Consider the following 20,203-nt stretch of genomic DNA (forward strand, 5'->3'; position numbering starts at 1 on the left):
TGAGTCTGTTATCTCTCTCTCTGTAAACACACAGATAACACCGAGTCCCTTCTCTACAAGCATCTGCACATTATCTGATCTACATAAGTATTGTGATTGCTCATAGTGTCCCATTCAGCAAGTTTGGGAAGGGGGAGGGGGAGAAATACAGGAAGTGAGAAGAAGAGACAACAGGCAAACTGCTTACACAAAAAGATAGGAAAACCCCTTTAAGTAACATACATAGTAAGGTGCTGGCTGTGTGAGAGGTTTCCATGCGGGTCAGAAGGGTTATGTCTCTCATTAGGGACTTATTAGACTATGCATGCCCTCCTAAGAATTCTGGGTAAGGACTACAAATAAGACCTCATAGATGAAAAACAGGAATTAGCACTTAGCACCGCTATATCGAAAAAGCTCCTCTTTTACACCAATATGTATTCCTTCCCCAGAATTCTTAACATGGCATGCAAGGTCTAATAAGTTCCTGCACCAGTCTCTCCCTAATGAGAGACATTTCCCCTTTTGATACCATGTAACCATACAGTACATTGTAATATAGTGTCTACACAGAGCGATATCGGGCTCCTAAATGGCCAAACAGTGTCAAGAGTTTCATAGCTTGGCTACATAGCACATTTACTATTTACCTCTAGGTTTCTGTTCCTCAAAGGTTCGTCCACCTAATAATACACTGCCTGGCCAAAAAAAAACATCACAAGTTTTAATATTTAGTTGGGCCACCATGAGCACGAATAACAGCACGCATCCATCTCTGCATGGAGTCTATCATGTTCTGCAGTATTGCCGAACCCAGTCCAAACCAACAGAAGCTGCCCCAGATCATGACACTGCCTCCAGAAGCCTGAACAGTAGGAGAGATGCAAACGGGATCAAGTGTTTTGTGTGCTTCTCGTCGCACCCGGACACGACCATCACTCTGGAACAATGTGAAACGTGATTCATCTGACCACATGACCTTTCTCCACTGCTCTAGGGTCCAATCCTTGTGGTCTCTTGCAAATGACAGGCGCCGACGTCTGTTGGTCTCTGTCACCAATGGCTTTCGTGTGGCGACACAAATGTTGAGACCCATTCCTTTGAGTTCTCGTCGCATTGTTTGCTCCGAAATGTGTCGCTCCGTCACGTTGAACATCTGTGTGAGCTCAAAGGTGGTTTTCTGGCGGTTATTCTTCACCAGTCACTTTAGGGACCTACGACCTCGAGTTTCGAGTATAGTCTTACGCCCACACTTTCCAAGGTTGGAGGGGGGTTCTCCACCATCTCGCCATGCTCGTATGATACGCTGAACAGTTCTCTGTCTGATACCAGTTACTTCGGCTATCTCCTTGGTCGATTTGTTAGCCTGATGCAATCCAATGACTTGCCCCTTTTTGAAGGCACTAACATCTGTTCCTTTGGTAGCTCTTCCATTGGTAGACATCGCTTCACACCTTTAATTATGATCTGCTCTTGACAGGCTACAGCTCAATTATATATATATTCAAGAATATATGCAAATTCCTGTCATGAACAGTTCATGATTATATAAGGGGTGGAACGGTACCTTGTTGCACAAGGCGACTTTTTTTTGGGCCAGGCAGTGTATGTAGAGTAGTATAATAGTAACAGACAAAATCTGGGACAGTAAAGCTTGGTGCAGAACGGCCACACATCATCATCATTGATAATCTACATTGACTGGGTTGATACAAATGACCAAAGCACAATTTACTCTGCAAAAGAGAGAAAAATATTATGTCACAAGTAAAATCTACTGTAAAATGAAGACATATGTATTTGTTTTTTCCATTATTATTTGTAGTGTATATTATTCAGGTACCTGCATTGCACATGTAGGGTCATTGGAGAGTACATATGTTGTGGGTCACATGCTATTAGCTACATGTATAGTATAGGAGTACAATGCCTATTATGTAAGGAGGTTTACAAGCAATACTGTTCCATCTAATAATAACTATTTTAGAGGTCAAATTGAATGTTTGTGCTTCACAAACACATCGAGTACTTATTAGACAGCTGATATGTTAAAATTGCTCCACAAACATTTCCAAGTGATCTTTTCCATTTATTGGAGCCCATACACAATGCTGAGTGGAATTACTACCTAAAGTGGTGTTGCCAAAATGCATTGTGAGAATGAGTGCTTGCTGGGAAGGCCATCATTCTGAGAGGCTTGCTTGTTTGGAGGTGAAAAGAAAACCTGGTTTTCATTTTGATCAAATATTAGGTTTGAAAACCTCCTACGGCTATGAACCCAGTTGGAAGAAAAAATCAGATGAAACACATTGTGGTTTCTGTGTCTGGTGCAGTGTTTTAGCCTGTCTAACTCTCATTCCAAGGTGAAAAAAATCATGGAATTACATAAAACAGTTGTTTTCACTTACCACTGCTGGAGACTAAGTCCGAACAATCCAAGATTCCTTTTTATTAGTAAAATCCCGTTCAGGAACACAGTTTATGTTTTAGAGTACAACTACCAATTGTTAATAAATTACATTTATTAACAAGCCACTTAAAAATACAGATGTGTCCAATATAAACCGATCTCCAACTTGTTTAAGGACTTCAGTTTCTTATTAAACAAATCAAACAAAATCATAACATGCTAGCAAGGACCTTGAAAGGCTGCAATATTTACAACAGCCACTGGGTGGCCGCACTCAAACACGTATTGGCTAATTAGCTTATCACATTGTGTTGACTGATCACAAAATTTTGGTATTTACAGAAAAGCTGCTAAAACGGATCCTATCATTAAATTGCTATTTTTTCTCACTAACACGTAGGAATAGCCTTAAGAAAGGCTATTCTTCTCCTACTTTTAGATGTCTTCTCCGCGCCGCCGTTCGGTAGAGATCCCGGTTTTCTTCTGTGTGCAAATGAGTTCTCTTGCAGCACTGGCTTCAAACTTCTATGCATGCACAGTTGACTCTGCCATCAGGCCTTGGGCAGAGCTGACTGCACATGCCCTCAGCTACAAAAATAATGGCCACGGGCATGTGCCTCTTTTGGCATCTGAGCAGTGTCAGACTAGGGTACCTAGGGACCACCTGTAAAATGTATTCTGGGGGCCCACTATACAGCTACATGCAAATACTATCTGACACTGCTTTGTGAATTGCTAAAATGTTGCCCACAAATTTTTTTTTCTTGCTGCTTAGCCCTTGTCTCTTATTATCCTAGGGTCCTGTCAGTGGTCTACTGTCTGGCTTTGCCTTGAACTAGGGACCTCTTAACCCTGTGATCTGGGATATGTACCAACACAGCATTAGACCTCAACCAACTCAATGATGCTGCAGGATGACTGAGACCCCTGGTTCTGAATCGAATCTTTACTGTGAATAGCGAGAGTATTCGAACGAGTATGAGTATTTCGAATACCGTAATATTCGTTCAAATACCTACTCGATCGAGTACTACTCGCTCATCTCTAGTTATAACTAGAGATGAGCGAGTACTATTCGAAACGGTGGTTTCGAATAGCACGCACCGATAGCAATGAATGGAGCCGTCCGGCACGCAGATGGGGCCCGGCCGGCTCCATTCATTGCTATGGGTGCATGCTATTCAAAACTGCCATTTCAAATAGTACTCACTCATCTCTAGTTATAACCAAGTATTGGAACTTCTGGCAGTGTAGACAAGTGCCAAGTCCTATTGGAAAATGAAAATTCTGCCTCCAAAAAGTTTGTGGGCAGAGGGAAGCATGAAGTGCTCTAGAATTTCCTGGTAGACGGCTGCTGCTGGCTTTGGTCTTGATAAAACACAGTGGCCCTACACCAGCAGATGACATGGCCAAACCATCACTAATTGTGGAACTCCACACTAGACCTCAGCAGCCTCTCCACTTTTCCTCCAAACTCTGGAATCTTCCAAATGTAATGCAAAATTTACTTTCATCTAAAAATAACACCTATGACCACTGAGCAACAGTCCAGTTCTTTCTCTACTTGGCCCACGTAACACGCTTCTAGCGTTGTCTATTGGTCATGACTGGCATGACACATGTAATGCGACACTTGTAGCCCCTGTCTGTGTGTTGGCTCTTGAAGCACTGACTCCAGAAGCAGTCCACTCCTAGTGAATCTCCCCCAAATTTTTGAATGGTCCTTTCTTAACAATCCTATCAAAGTTGTGGTTATCCCGGTTGCTTGTACACCTTTTTCTACCACAGTTTTTCCTTCCACTCAACTTTCCATTACTATACTTTGATACAGCACTCTGTGAACAGTCAGCTTCTTTAGCAATGACCTTTTGTGGCTTACCCTGCTTGTGGAGTGTAGCACTAACTGCCTTCTGGACATCTGTCAAGTCAGCAGTCTTCCCCATGATTGTGTTGCCTACTGAATCAAACTTAAGGGACCTTTTTAAATGCTTAGGAAACCGTTGCAGCTGTTTTGGGTTAATTATTCTAATTTTCTTTTCAATAATTTTTATTGGGTTTTTCAAAGAATAACAAACATAACAGAATATGTCATGAGGTCGTATATAAGACCACAGTAACAGAAATAGCACAAACATTTGTAATTGACATGTAGGCTTCAAAGAAAATGGTTATGGTATATCAATATGCATATAGTAGTATCACGCGGTCAGGAGGTATATGAAAGGTACTTATAAGGGGTGTAATATGGTAAAGGAGAAAAAAAGGGAAAAAAGGAAGTCCTGGTCAACCTGTTAAGACAGACAATACAAGTTTTTATTGTGGGTGTCTTGTCATCAAGTACATTGAAGAGGATAATGGAAGACTCTGATAAGTGGAGTTGTCCTATTGACTAATTGAAAGGGAGAGAGTGTTTTGACAACTATATCGACCATTGTGAGGAAAAAAAATTAGGTTTTCCCTCTTGGCAAGCCAACGTATGTTCCTGTGTACAATTGGTTGAGATAATAGATAGGATTTCGGCAAGAGATGGGATATGCAAAGATTTCCAGTGTCTGGCAATTGATAGTCGAGTGGCATGGAGAAAGTGTCAGATGAATGTCCGATGATGTGGAGGAAATTTGTGGATTCCTAACATGAGGGGAGCCAAGGGGGTGGACGGGGCCATTGTGCATTGAATATAGTGAGTGATTGTATTGAAAGTGGTATGCCAGAGTGGAACAATGTAAGCTCCAAAATATATGGTATAGCAAGCCAATTTGTCCACAACCTCTCCAGCAAAGAGGTGAAGAAGTTGGATAGAACCTAGAGATTTTCAATTGAGTATTATACCACCGTAGGAGAATTTTGTGGTACTGCTCCCAGTGTGAAGCACATGATGTAGCTCCATGAGCCCAGGTCAAGGCGCTGTTCCATTCCACCATGTCAAAACCATAACCCAAATCGAATTCCCATTTTAAAATGGGGGGACTTGGTAAGGAAAAGATCGTTAGCTAAGAGGAGATATAATGACTTTACTCCTTTAGATTTGGAAGCTAGTGGGTTTTGTAAGAAATTGTTTAATATGGTTGATATGGAGGAGGTAGTAGGAAAGTTAGATGAGTCTAAGTCTCTTATTTGGAGATAATTAGACAATTCCCGTGAGGGTAAGTCATATGTCATTTGAATCTGAACAAATGATAAGTGTTAGGGAATGGCAGACGATAATTCCCCAGAAGCTGCTGGTGAACCCTGGAGGGAGGGGCACAAGGGACAGTGAGCCCTAAACTGAAGCCCCCCGCTTTCCCTTCCTATTGCCAGACCCTATTCTAGGTAATAGGCGACAACCACGAAGACAATCCCTCCCTGAATACGTGAAACACAAAACGCAGACAAGACAAACAACAACAAAGGGAGGTCAGCTAGCCAGGGTTCGGTAACAAGAGAGCGATGCAGTGCCAAATCGGAGTCAAGAGAATAGTCAGTAGGGAAGCCAGAGGTCAAGGATAGAATACAAGTAATATAACAGCAAGAAAAACCAGAGAGCTAGAGGCAATAACCGGCACCAGTGTGACTGTGAGCCAAGACTAAATAGGGAGGAAGAACCCGCCCTGAACCTGATAGGAAGGAAAGCTGTCAATCACAGGCAAGACAAAATCAAACACTTAATGGACAGAGGCAACATTGGCAGAAGATGGGTGTGGTGCAAATCCAATTACAGAACGAGAGCCGTGTTCACACAGTGCAACTAAAAACTTAAAGCAGATTATCAAACTGCACACGGCTCCTGCGCCGCAGCACGCGAGCAGAGGGTGGCACAGAGGCCCGAACAAGCAGAGATGTTACAATAAGATAGAATGATTCTGAGTTATATCTGAAATATAGTGTATTCCATAAGTTGGCTATGAGGACAATGAAATGTTAGGGATATGAAGTGACAAGGTCTAGATTCTAATTTTGTGAGATAATGACGTTTGGGTTTTCCTTGGCTGTAAGTCATAGTCATCAACATTAACAGAAGTAAACACTTGTACAAGTTCACTCTGTTTGTAATGACTCAATATAATATATGGGGTTCACTTTTTCAATTGAATTACTAAAAAAAAAATTACTTTTTGATGATGATCTAATTTATTGAGATGGACTTGCATATTATTAAGTGAAAAAAGGCAACTTATTAAATGCCACTTAAAATGCCATAAAAACAAAAGTTGTGAATCTGTAAAAAAAAAAAATGAAATAAATAACAAAAGTAAGTAAAATACAATTAATTTGTAGTTGTTGCAATGTCTGCTTCGCTTACTACATTTACAGATTACAATTTTTGTGGATCACTGGTCTTTAGTCGGTACAACATACAGTTGCTTCCAAATAACATCTGTCATATCTGGTCACAGAGATGTAATAACAGTCTTGGATTTACATGATTTCATTGATACCTTCTTTCCAGGACAGCCAGCTCAGAATATTTGTTAGGATTCCTTGCCTTCTCTGGGGAGACTTTGCTGGTCTGGACCACACATAATGTAGGCAGTGCACAGGTGCATGTCTGAATCACTGGTCATGTTACACAGGAATAACGGATGTGGTTTAAGGTTCTGAGCCACTTTCAATGGCACCTTTGAGATCACACGAGAGATCATGATCTCTGCCAAAAACACAACAAAGACCAGGCTTGTTATATGTTTTACATGGATGGTCAAGGAATATTTTATCCAGAGAAAAGACAATTGGCAATACTTGCGTAACACAGCTGTAACTTTATTTTATTTCCATTCGTTATGCCTTTAAGATAATGCATGTTAACGGTTATTTATGTATTTAAAGCCATATTTGGTTGACTATGGTAATTTGCAGCATAACCCTTAACTTTGTGATTATCTATGTATCTACATTATTATCTGTCACTGATATAATAGACATATAAAATTTCTATCTATCTATCTATCTATCTATCTATCTATCTATCTATCTATCTATCTATCTATCTATCGTGAGCCTGTCTCATCCGGAATGCCTCCCAATTCAATAATAGTGCCGTATAGGAGCCTTTAATAGAAACAGACCACGAACCAATGTAGCAATACAGAAATAATAATCTGTTTACTGATATGTAAATACATATGGAAGTGCATCATGGGTGGGTGTAATTTTTCCAGATTTACCTAGAGACAGTCATGACTCAAACAGAAGTTGAAAATGTCATTCACTTAAAAGGACTGCATTAGCCAGTGATTCCAGAGGAGAGCCTGAGCATTTGCAGTTGCCTGTAGGCAAATTGGGCCTGCCCCCAGTGCACTTGCAAGTTGATTTGCATATCATAAAAAGAAAATAAAAAATTTCCACAATCCAGAATAATAGTCATGTAAATATTATATTCCAGTATATTCTTGAAAGTAGTCATCCTTTCCTAGTAACAGCTTTGCACATGCTTAGCATTTTCTTAGATTCATGTTATTGTTACTTTGGATATTTTTCCAACAGTCCTGAAGGATCTTCTTGTATGACAAGACCTTGGTTGCTTCCCATCACTCTGTGACCCAAGTCATATGAAACAGTTAATAGTGGGTTTCAGGCCAGTGTCAGATGGAGGATCCTTGGGTCCACCAGACAAAATGATTCTGGGGCTCCCTCTCCAACAACTCACGGTATCTTTCAAATGTGGGTGTCTTCTGCTATAGATCATTATTATTTTAAAATCTGGGCCCAACAAAGTATTCTCAGATACTATGAAGAGTCAGTCCGAAACCATTTTAGACTAATTTCTATAAAAGCCTGGTCCTTAGCTGTAGCAATCCAACATTTATCATTATTCTTTTGCTGCCTGACGGTGACTGGTGGGGTCTGAGCGGTCAAACCCTGCCCTATTAAATATGTTTCCACACAACATGAAGATATCAGATCAATGTATATTGTAGGAACATCTCTTTACATCTCTCTCTGGCAGTACCATTATGTTACAGATAACAATCTTTTGCAAAACCTCATAAGCCGTAGTAGTATTGTGATGAATGGTGCCAAATATTTGACCAACACCATTGTATAGACACTTGCACCACAGCTCTGCTATGTGTGAGCATTGTGTGGGAAATCTAAGTTGCTATTGTGTGGGTAGCTTTCATGTGCCTCGCTACATGACACACTTGTTTTGTTTAGGATACTGCTATGTGAGCACAGTTGTTTAGTCGGCACAATTTCCGCAGAAGCACTTTCCTGTAATGATATATTGCTTTGTTCTGTAAATAATGGAGTAACAATTTCAAAACTGTGTTTTATGTTTACTTAGATTCTCTTTGTCTAACAGTACATTTGTCATAATCGACTCAATGTGACAAGTATTTAGTTACAGAAGAATTAAAAAGAGGCACACTTTTTGGGGTACTTGGGTCTTTTATCTACAAATCAATTCATTTAAGAAGTATGAAATAAAAATAGGCAGCAATCCAATAGTCCCAGTAGAAATAACACTTTACAGTCATTCAAATACAACATTTCAACTCTGCCCTAACGTACACCCAAAACGTTTTTCCTCCATGAAATCATTGGGCAAGTGAGAATAAGATAAGATAAAATAAGATAATCCTTTAATAGCCCCACCACAGGGAAATTCAGTGTGTTACAGCACACAAATATACAGTATACAAATACAAAATCTCCAAGGCAGAGGCATTGCAGAGACAGTAGGTGCAGATAAAAAGATAAAGGTAGAGGTAAAAAAATAGTATAAGGGATATCACAACTTAAGGATCTTTCAGTTTTCTGTATGTAATGATCCTTCTCACACTTAGGGTGAGTCAGTCAGTCACTGACAGTACTGCCCAGTGCTATCACGGTCTCATAAATGGGATGGGAGTTGTTCTCCAGCATGGAACTCACCACGGACAGTATCCTTCTGTCACCCACCACCTGTACTGGGACCAGGGAGCTTCCCAGGACAGAGCTGGCCCTTCTAATCAGCTTGTCAAGTCTATTTCTATCCCTGGCTGGTATGGTACCTCCCCAGCAGACCACTCTGAAGAAGATGGCTGATGCTACTACAGAGTTGAAAAAGGCCCTAAGAAGTGCCCTTTGGACTCCAAAGGCCCTCAGCCTCCTGAGCATGTACAGCCTGCTGTGGTCCTTTCTGTGCAGGGCATCCAGGTGATCCTCCCAGTCCAGCTTATTATTGAGGAGTATACCCAGGTACTTATATCTGTTGACTATCTCAATGCCCATCCCCTGGATGTCCACTGGTTTTGGAGCATGTCTCTGCTTGTGAAAGTCCACCACCATCTCCTTGGTCTTCATAAGTACATATTGCTGATATAACACATCATCCTGCGCTCATTTGCATTGGTCTTTAACTTAGGCTGATGCAAAGTATTTGGTGCAGGGGCGTAACTACCGTGGTAGCAGCAGTAGCAGCTGCCACAGGGCCCGGGCCATTAGGGGGCCCGGTGACAGCCGCTACCGCTGCGTTTTTTTTTTTTTTTTTAAATAGTCCGTTACGGGCCCCATTCACTTGCCGATCCTGGCTGGGCCGGGATCGGCAAGTGACACCGCGGGCCCCACAAACACTATCATTATACTCAGGGGTCTTTGCAGACCCCCGAGTATAATGATCAGCGGACCGGGAGACATAAGGAACATAACAAACAGTGTTACTTACCTCTCCACGATCCTGTCTCCGGCCTCCCTCATTCGTGTCTGACGTCTCTGACATCACATGACCCGGGTCTGCTTCCCGGGTCATGTGACGTCCGACGTCATTAATGCAGGACAAGAGCGGCAGCCGGTAGCTGACAGCCTAGGAGCCGGGCACAGGTAAGCAACTGTTTTTTTTTTTAAATGTTTTTATTCCCCCGGGTCTCCGATTATTATACTCTGGGGTCTGAAAAGACCCCAGAGTATAATAATTGTTTATGGATGTCCACAGTGGGACATAATACTGTGTGCAGGGGTCACTATTGGGGTTAATTCTGTGTGCAGGGGACACTATTGGGGTTAATACTATGTGTGCAGGGGCCACTATTGGGGTTAATTCTGTGTGCAGGGCCACTATTGGGGTTAATACTGTGTGCAGGGGCCACTATTGAGGTTAATTCTGTGTGCAGGGGCCACTATTGGGGTTAATACTGTGTGCAGGGGCCACTATTGGGGTTAATACTGTGTGCAGGGGACACTATTGGGGTTAATACTGTGTGCAGGGGACACTATTGGGTTAATACTGTGTGCAGGGGACACTATTGGGGTTAATACTGTGTGCAGGGGACACTATTGGGGTTAATACTGTGTGCAGGGGCCACTATGGGGGATAATACTGTGTGCAGGGGACACTAATGGGGTTAATACTGTGTGCAGGGGCCACTATGGGGCGTAATACTGTGTTCAGGGCTTACTAAGGGACATAATAGAGTTCTGAGGAGGGGGTCAGTTGAGGTCTTCGGCGTCGGTTTGGGGGGGGGCCCATGTCAAAAGTTCGCCACGGGGCCCCGCCATTCCTAGTTACGCCACTGATTTGGTGGAAGAAAGATCACAAAAATGATCATTCAGCCCCCATACATTTAATTGTGTTTCAGCAGCACACCACCATTTACCCAGGGTGGCATACAGCCAGCCAACTATGATTGTTTGTCAGCTGATCACTGGCACATTTACATGGGAAAATCATCAGAAATAATCATTCTACAAATGATCTTTTATGGAATAAATACTGTATTTGAGCTATTCCCTGATATGCAGCAGGTATCTGATAAGATGAATAAACAGCAAAACAAAGTAAACTGTCTACAATTCAGGATCACTCTGGTTAGCAGAATGTAAGGTTGTACTGAAGTATTCACCAAAGCCCACTGCAAGGCAGAATAGACTCGGCTGCTTGGGACGCAGATTGCAACCACAGGACCAAACAAGAAGCAGAGAAAAAGAGAAATACAATAGTCAGTGTCTAAACGCCAGAGAATAAGGAAATAGCCAAAATGAAAGCATGGTCACAGTCGAGTCCAAGAGGTAACAGATAAAAACAAATCTGCAAGGGAGGGTAACCAGAAAAAAACAAACCAAAATAAATAAACAAAGGGGTCAGTGGAAACAGGATGAGCTACTGGGAGTGTTTTCCAATAACATAGCGAGCCTAGATGCATAAAACAATCACAGGCAACTAATCCGTAACTGAACCAGGATTAAATATCCCCTCTCCTTCCTGGATTGGAGGCTAAACCAGCACTCTGATTGTAAGTCTCAAAGTTCTGACTGGCTGAGTTTCTGTGTGCGCACCATGCAGCTGTTGTAGTACTACGGCGGTTTGCGGGAAGTCCTTCCTGGCATCGTCAAACTATTACGGCGGATGTCGGGAAGGGGTTAAAGTTGCTGGTATGTGTTAATAATAATACAATTTACTATGGGAAGGTGTTACACAAATCTGATCTTCTTGGCAAGATGTCTTATGTTAATTAGCCATAAAAGACCTCAGTTTTTGACCATATAATCCACTGTAGGAGTCTGTCATCAGAACAGTCCTTACTGAACTATAATTGATTATAAGTCGATTCTCTAGACTACAATACCATCTTCTGCTTCTTGCTCGGTGCTGCTATTAGCTTTTTTGATATGCTAATGTTATATGCTCGTGTCCCACCAAAGTATAAAAACAGTCTTTTATACATACGAGCCCCAGCCCACTAGTTAACAGGGACTGTTGTGGTGACAGACTCCCTCTAAGCCTAGCTGTTAGCCCAAGCACTTATAGAGAACCAATTCCTAGAATCCTGAACCTTCATTGTGTTGATCTGATTATGTGATATAGTTTAATTAATTAATCTGTCAATGTCCCCTGACTCTAAAAAGACATGCCTGTGCTATGGCCCCTGCAATTCAATAAAACAAATCTAAATTAATTTTCATTGGAATCTGCAAATGTATGCAGATTTCTAGCTAATGTATCTTCCTCTAACCTTTATATTAGGGAGCAGGGCATTTTATAAGTGTCAGATTGAATGAAAATAATATGCTTGCTGCATTGCAAACATTAGCTGTAGAAGTATAATTGTGTCTGCATAAAAAACATAAATTACATGGGGCAGAATTCATTATAGCAAATTAATCCAGAATATGTGATTTTCCCGTTATTTCTGCATAATAGTCTGGTCATTGCAAATTAACAGAGACTCAGAAATGGTTACTAGGAAAGTGTCATTAATAAATCCATACAGAATCCATGACAGATGCAACAAGGAACATAATATTTATATAAATTCTGTCCAAAACATATATAATGCATATTGTAATGTATTGCTTTCAAGAATTAATAAAAAAAAATATAATCTTTTTGAGTAGCCATTACCCTCACACAGCTCTGGTTTACAGGCCTCATTTGAAATGCATGGAAATCATTTCATTCATAGGTTTCTGTTATAGGATGGACACAGCAATGATCTGCTATTTAACCACTTTGAGGCCAGGCCGGTTTCTCGGGTTCATAACCAACCACTTTTTGGGGGATTTTAGTGTACGTTGCCTCAAAACATCAACATGTTTTTTCTTTGCTGTTTGGGTATTCATATAATTTTTAGAAGCTAAGTTGTACATTATAGTGGGATATTTTTTTTTAATGTATTTTTGTGTGTTTTTTATTAGTAGTATTAATTTTATATTACAATATTACATACTTTTTCCAATGATCTTTAAAGACATCCTTTATATCCCTTCTAAATTGTCTGACATATTAGCCCCAGCTGCAATTGGACTACAGCTAGTAGGCAAATAGAAAAAAGAGGTTTTCTGACCTATAATGACTGTATTCAAATCATTTAAATGCAACATAATGTATCATTTATTAATGGAAGCAGAAACGTTTCTATACACGTCGGATGTACAGAGAATGACTCTGCTTCTGATGTTTAGTGTAAGTTCCTTGGCACTGTGTATGTAGCTTTATCCCGTCTCCTATTCTCTGAAGTACAGTATGTCATACATCCCATCCTTTTCTCGCTATCTAGTCCTCCTTGGCTCTGGGGAAGGAAAGAAGGGGGATGTCTTATACATTATGTGTAGCATATGATTCAGTGTCAGTAACCAGACAAACGTCAGAACAGCATCTAAGTGGCAGGGTGTGTTGTTGTACATGGAATAATATTACTTTACACCTGGTAGAAGGTACCTAGAATGATATAAATAGTGGCAATGTGTGGGAAAGGGTAGAAGTATAAGAACATTAATTCTTTCCATTGGTAATCTACCAACAAGCCCTGGCAGCATTAAAACAGCTATGCTGCACAGAGCTTAAAAAGTTAAGTTACATTAAAATACACTGAAGAGCAAAAGGGTAACAATGTTTTAAACTTTTCACTTTCATGCTCCATGTCTCACCATTCAATAGCTTTAAATGCAAGACTACCATTATATTACAATCATCTTGGCTACAGTATCTCATATATAAATTTGACTTGCAACTATTTGGAATACGATTAGTTATGCAGATTCCTGTCTTCTAACTGTATTGTTACTGTTTTTCTCCTAAAAATCTAAAATTTAATTACCGTATATACTCAAGTATAAGCCAACCCAAATATAAGCCAAGGCCCCTAATATTACCACAAAAACGGGGAAAACTTATTGACTCTTGAATAAGCCGAGGGGGGGAGGGGGGGGAATGCAGCAGCTACTGGAAAATTTCAAAAATTAAAATGGCTGGAGTTTTTGGGTGCACTAGTTGCTGGGTGCTGGAGAAATGGGGGGGGGGGGGGTTGTCTATCTGCCCCTTCCCTGAGCTTGAGGATTGTTTTTTGTCCCCCACTTGGAATTCAGCCTGGATGAATATAGGGTATCTGCAGTGCTCCTATTAACCCCTTCCCGACAGAATAGGAGCACTGCAGATACCCTATATTCAGCCTGGCTGTAGTCAGGCTGAATTTCAAGTGTGTGTGGGGGGGGGGACTTAGTCTTCAAGCTCAGGGAAGGGGCAGACAGACAAACCGCCACAATCTTTGCATTGTGTGTCTGTGTGTCACACTAAGCATGAAGAACAGAAAGAGGAGAAGTGTCTGATGACTTGATAACCAAATTGTGGAAAAATATCAAAAATCTCAGTTACTATTCCATCTATAGAGATCTCGATGTTCCTTTTTCCATGGTATATAACATAATCAAAAAGTTTACAACCCATGGTGTTTTAGCTTATCTCATTCATGTGGACAGAAGAGAAAGTTGCAGAAAACTATAGTCTGCATGGTGGATACGCAGCCCCAGTCAACTTCCAAAGAAATGCAAGTTGTCCTGCAGACTCAGGATACTTCAGTGTCAGCGTGACCTATCCATCGACATTTGAATGAAATGAAATGCTATGGCAGGAGACCCAGGAGGACCTCACTGCTGACACAGAAATATAAAAAGCTGGACTACAGTTTGTCAAAATGTACATGAGTAAGCCAAAATCCTTCTGGGAAAATGTCTTCTGAACAGATGAGACCAAAATAGAGCTTTTTTAGTAAAGCACTTCATTCTACTATTTACTGAAAATGGATTACTGTAAGGCCTGCAAAGAAAAGAACACAGTACCAACACTCAAATATGGTGGAGGTTCAAAGATTTTTGTTTTGTTTTGGCTTTGTTTTGCTTTCTCTGGCACTGAAATCTGAAGCTTACCAAAGGATTTTGAGTTTCAATGTAGGGCCCAGTGTGAGAAAGCTGTGTTTTGCTTCCTAGGTTCTGGATCTAAATCCCATTAAACACCTGTCCATAGATCTTAAAGTTGCTGTTGGGAGAAGGCACCCTTCAAATGTGAGACACTTCGAGCAGTTTGCAAAAGAAGAGTGGTCCAAATTTGAGTTGAGAGTTATAAGAAACTTCTCAAGATTTACTGTATTTCATTTATTTGTTCCATAGGGTGTGCAACCAATCATTAAGTTGAGGGTGACAGTAATTTTGTCTGGCCGATTTTTGAAGTTTTTGGGGTTTTAATTCTCTCTTTTTTTATGTTGTTCCAAAACACACAATGAAATAAACACGTGTGTAATTGCAATAATTTCTGGGAGAAATACTTAATTTTCTGGAAAATGTTCAGGGGTGCCAACACTTATGGCCATGACTGTATATTATATGTGAAAAGGTTATTTGAGAGAGGTTATTTGAATGTTATATTTTTAGTGCTTTTTTTATTATATTATATATATAATATTTTTATTATACTATTTTTATAGTGCTTTATTTTTACTTATTTTTTAGCCCCTTTAGGCTAAGGCCCCATGTAACAAACTTCAGTTAAAAAAAAGACTAGAAAACAAGCCAGTGGAAATACATTGTCGCATTTTTCTGCAGCGTTTTCCATTGCATTTTTTCAGTGTTTTTTCTTCCCTTATTAAATCTGTAGGGAACGTATAAGCTTTTCCACAGGTAAAATTGACATGCTACATTTTTCATAAACACACATTGCAGTATTTTATTTCTTTTACTATGGTCTCCATAGGGTATAAATAACTTTATTTTTGGGTAGTTTAGACTTATAGTGTGTGTGTTCAGGGGCCACGGTGGGGCATAATAGTGAGCGTGCTGGGGCCATGGTACAACATTATATTGTGTTCAGGAGCCATAGTGGTTTATTATACCGTGTGAAGGGGCTGCTATGGGACATTATACTGTCTGGAGGCCACTTTGGGACTTTATAGTGTGTGTAAATGGGGTGTTATACTGTGTCGGAGCCAGAAAAGGGGGCACTATGCCGTGGGGGGGGGTGTCAAGTCAAAAGTTTGCAAGGGGGCCCAGTCTTTGCTTTTAATTTCAATAGCATCTCCTCAGAGCCACCTTAGGGGTTAGGCTGCCGGAGTGAGAGTACTTTCTGACTCTTGTAGCTAGTGTCAGATTCTGGCTGCATAATGCAGACACAGCACATTTGCTTGCTACAGAACGATGCTGTACTATACAGTTTGGTGCGATATAATAGTACAGTTTGTACTATGTGGCATAACTAACGCGGAGGCAGCAGAGGCAGCTGCCACAGGGCCCGGGACATTAGGGGGCCCGGTGACAGCCGCTACCGCTGTGTTTTTTCTGGGTTTTTTTTTTGTAATAGGCCGTTACGGGCCCTATTTACTTGCCGATCCTGGCTGGGCCGGGATCGGTAAGTGACACCGCGGGCCCCACAAATACTATCATTAAACTCGAGGGTCTTTGCAGACCCCAGAGTATAATGATTGGCGGACCGGGAGAGGTAAGGGAACGTAACAGACACTGTTACTTACCTCTCCACGATCCTGCCAGGCCTCCTTCCTAGTTGTCTGACGTCACATGAACCTGGGTCATGTGACGTCCGGTGTCATAGAAGAAGGACAGCAGTGGGGAAGACAGCGTAGGAGCCAGGGGACAAGTAAGAAACAGTAATTTTTTTATGTTTTTATTCCCCCGGGTCTCCGATTATTATACTCTGGGGTCTTTTCAGACCCCAGAGTATAATAATTGTTTATGGGTGTCCACTATGGGCTATAATACTGTGTGCAGGTGACACTATGGGGGATAATACTGTGTGCAGGGGCCACTAAGGGACATAATACTGTGTGCAGGGCCACTAAGGGACATAATACTGTGTGCAGGCTTACTAAGGGATATAATAGATTGCGGAGGAGGGGGTCAATCGAGGTCTTCGGCATCAGTGTTGGTTGGGGTGGGGGGCCCATGTCAAAAGTTTGCCACGGGACCCCGCCATTCCTAGTTACACCACTGGTGTAGAGGGAAGGGGTTAAAAAAATCATCATCCTCCATACATGTACAATGGATATCAGGGAGGGAGCAATTGTTTATAATTGTGACTTAGACACTATCAGACCACATTGTATTAGTAATGAATGCAGAAATCCAGGTAACACAAGAGGATTCACTTACTTTTTCTTGCATCTCTACCTGATTTAAACTCCACAATTGCTTTGGTTATCTGTAAAATAAATGATGATATAACACACAGTCATTTTAAACTAGCATTGGTAAGAGCGGAGAGTCTTATTGTATAGTGCAGCTCTACATGGACCATATTAATGCTTTATCCTGCAATGCTTTAAAACCCTAATGAAACAAATGCCATTGTCTACAATAGTATGAAAAGTATTCCTTGATATTTCCATACACTGCTAATGTATAGAATAAAAGAATGGCTGTATCTAAGAAGTTGTTCTTTATCAAATATCACAGCATGGCCTATTCTCTGTAATATCATTGCAATATCCATTGTGTTTCTGGGATTGATCACCATTGCCATAGTGGATAAATCTCCAGCAGGCTTTTGTATCGTTATCCTGAAACGACATTTGATTCTAGATCGGAGCTGGTTATGCATTTCACTGCACTGACATGTCAGTCTGGTAAAGTTGAGTCTATCAGACATGTCCTCCCTGTCAGTATTGATAAGGTGAACGATTCCAATGACCTTCACAGACCTTTCCAGCTGTGAAGCTGGTATACACATTTTTAAGGTCATCAAAGAATAGAAAGAAACACCATAAATTGGAAATGAGTCAGTCATGGAACTAAGTAATAATGAGTCTAATAAGAATAATGCTACGTGTAGTAGGATGTGTGTTTGTCTTCCATAACTATTGATTCCAACTACATTGTATTGTCTTGTATGACTTACACGTCACAGCTTGTAAATTTCTTCTAGGTTTCTTCTTATGAAATGCATGAGTGGTTGTTACGAGATTTGATCCCTTTTTTGTGTTAATTGGTGAATATTTGTCTTAATACAACAGATACTGTAGATAGATAGATAGATAGATAGATAGATAGATAGATAGATAGATGGATGGATGATTTTTTAGGCCTAGTATATTTAGAATCAGATACATTGTTGCCTTTTCCTGGAGAAATAGGGTTAATTTGTATTGTTGTCAAGGTCAAGGGATATTTATTTGTTATACTTTTATAAATGTCTCCAGGGTATGGGCAACTAGACACAAGAAATCAATTAGGGCTCTGTGCATGCAGAAAAATGTGAGCAGCTTGTCTGCTTAGCAGAACAGCATGGGGGACAAGCTGATGAGCCGCCATTCAGTCCCAGGAAAGTGCCCTGTAGTTCATTGTAATTAATTACTCTGGAGGGAATCACCGAAAGCACAGATAATAGAGAGCAATGGAAAAGTAGAAAGCAAGTGGGAGGAGAAGAGGCTGATCTAGTAAATGCTGCCTGATACATTGCTAATGAATGTGGCTGCCAAACAGAACATCATCCCACCAATGTCTATAAATAAAACTGTGAGCACTGAGAAAGTTATGAAATATGATGGCAGAGATTTATAATCCAGGAGACATTACACCTTTGCTTTAAAAAGGAAGCAGCCGTGTAGTACAGTCCATAAAATATATCACAGAGAAATATAGGTGTCAGGATTCTATATATATATTTTCTGGTGGGCAGCACTTGGTGTGTGTAAAATATTAATTATAAATGAGGCATGCTAATTTCTTTAAGATCCCAGATGTTGCTTTTTAAAGAGGCTATTCAGCCACCCGAAATATTGGGAAAACTGCATAGAATGCGGTAAAATAGTAGCAGAATTAATAATCATTTTACTGATTCCATGGTGCGCCCTGAGGCCTTGCTGGTCGCCATTCTTCCTGCTCCAGTGATATGCCGATATAGGTATGTGGCCACTACAGCTGTGACCTCAGTGGTGTGAACGATTCATTGTTACAGCCAGTGATCATCCTTGGTTTCACATGTCATTGCTGGAGCAGGAAGAGGACGAGCCTAGTGATGGACCCAGGAGCCCTCACACAAGCAAGACACAGAGTTGGTAAGGTGAGTATTATATTTTTTATTATTTTATTCTGTTGTTTTATTTATTTATGTTGTTGGAAAACTCTCTTACATTTTAGTGTATTTTAAATCAATTATATGGGTTATTTAGTTATACAGGACCTATGAACCTTTACATAAATTTTGATCCTAACATTTTTGGTAACCAAATATCCACTGATTCTTTCCTGTATTAATTCATCTACTTCTGATACTCTTTTATGTCACTTCAAATATACTTTTCTGTATACTATACTTTATTTACTAGTTTGAGAAGAAAGAGACTAACTAACCGCCGAAAAAGGAACCCATTGAAGTCAATGGGAGGATTTTTTTCCACATGGATTCTGACGTGGATCCAGCTTCAAAATCAGTGCCAAAAAACTCCATGTGAATGGACCCTAACGGAGTCCATGTGCTTTTCACTCGGTTTCCACATGAAAAATGTGAGAGAAAAGTGCTGCTTGCATTTTTCATGTAGAGAGGGGAACGGAATCCCCAAACGCAGATGTGAACTGGACCATAGTCAGGACCAATTTTTGGTCGAGTCCTGATTGGAAAAAAATGTCTAACTCTAAATCCAACTTTCAGTTTAAAATATTTAATTATTATTAATTATATTGTAACATTATTAATATTGTATAATGATTTAGATGCATAATTTATTATTACATATTTATTTTACTTTCATAGGAATTCAATCACTAGCTTTCTAATGATTTAAAGGATCTTTAATGCTTCTGACTGACCATGGCTGCCAGCCATTTATGAAAGAGTCAGGGTCAGAGCAGGAGACAGAGTTGAAGTCTGGTTTTGGAAAAATACAATAATAGGGGTAAACTCCACAGTCCTACTTCAGAGTGGATGCCACTTAATGTAATGGCTCTCATTCTGCTTCATATATTGAGACCACTAGCCCATCTATAATACATCCATATGCCCAATTACTGTAGAAAAACTAAGATAAGACAACCAATCATAAAATAACACTTCTCTCTAAAGAGCTTTCAAAAATTTCTCAATTAGAACATATTTTGTGTCCCTCTTGTGTGTAGATATCTCTGTTTTATGCTGGTTACTCC

The 20,203-nt window shown here is 40.4% G+C and overlaps 1 protein-coding gene across 1 annotated transcript in view; it reads left to right on the plus strand.

The window, feature by feature from the left end:
- TMEM132C (transmembrane protein 132C) overlaps nt 1–20,203 on the plus strand; it is a 444,928-nt gene that overhangs the window by 105,691 nt on the left and 319,034 nt on the right. The gene's annotated exons all lie outside the window — the stretch shown is intronic.

This window comes from Leptodactylus fuscus, chromosome 1 (genome assembly GCF_031893055.1).
Source record: "Leptodactylus fuscus isolate aLepFus1 chromosome 1, aLepFus1.hap2, whole genome shotgun sequence".
Classification (NCBI taxonomy): domain Eukaryota; kingdom Metazoa; phylum Chordata; class Amphibia; order Anura; family Leptodactylidae; genus Leptodactylus; species Leptodactylus fuscus.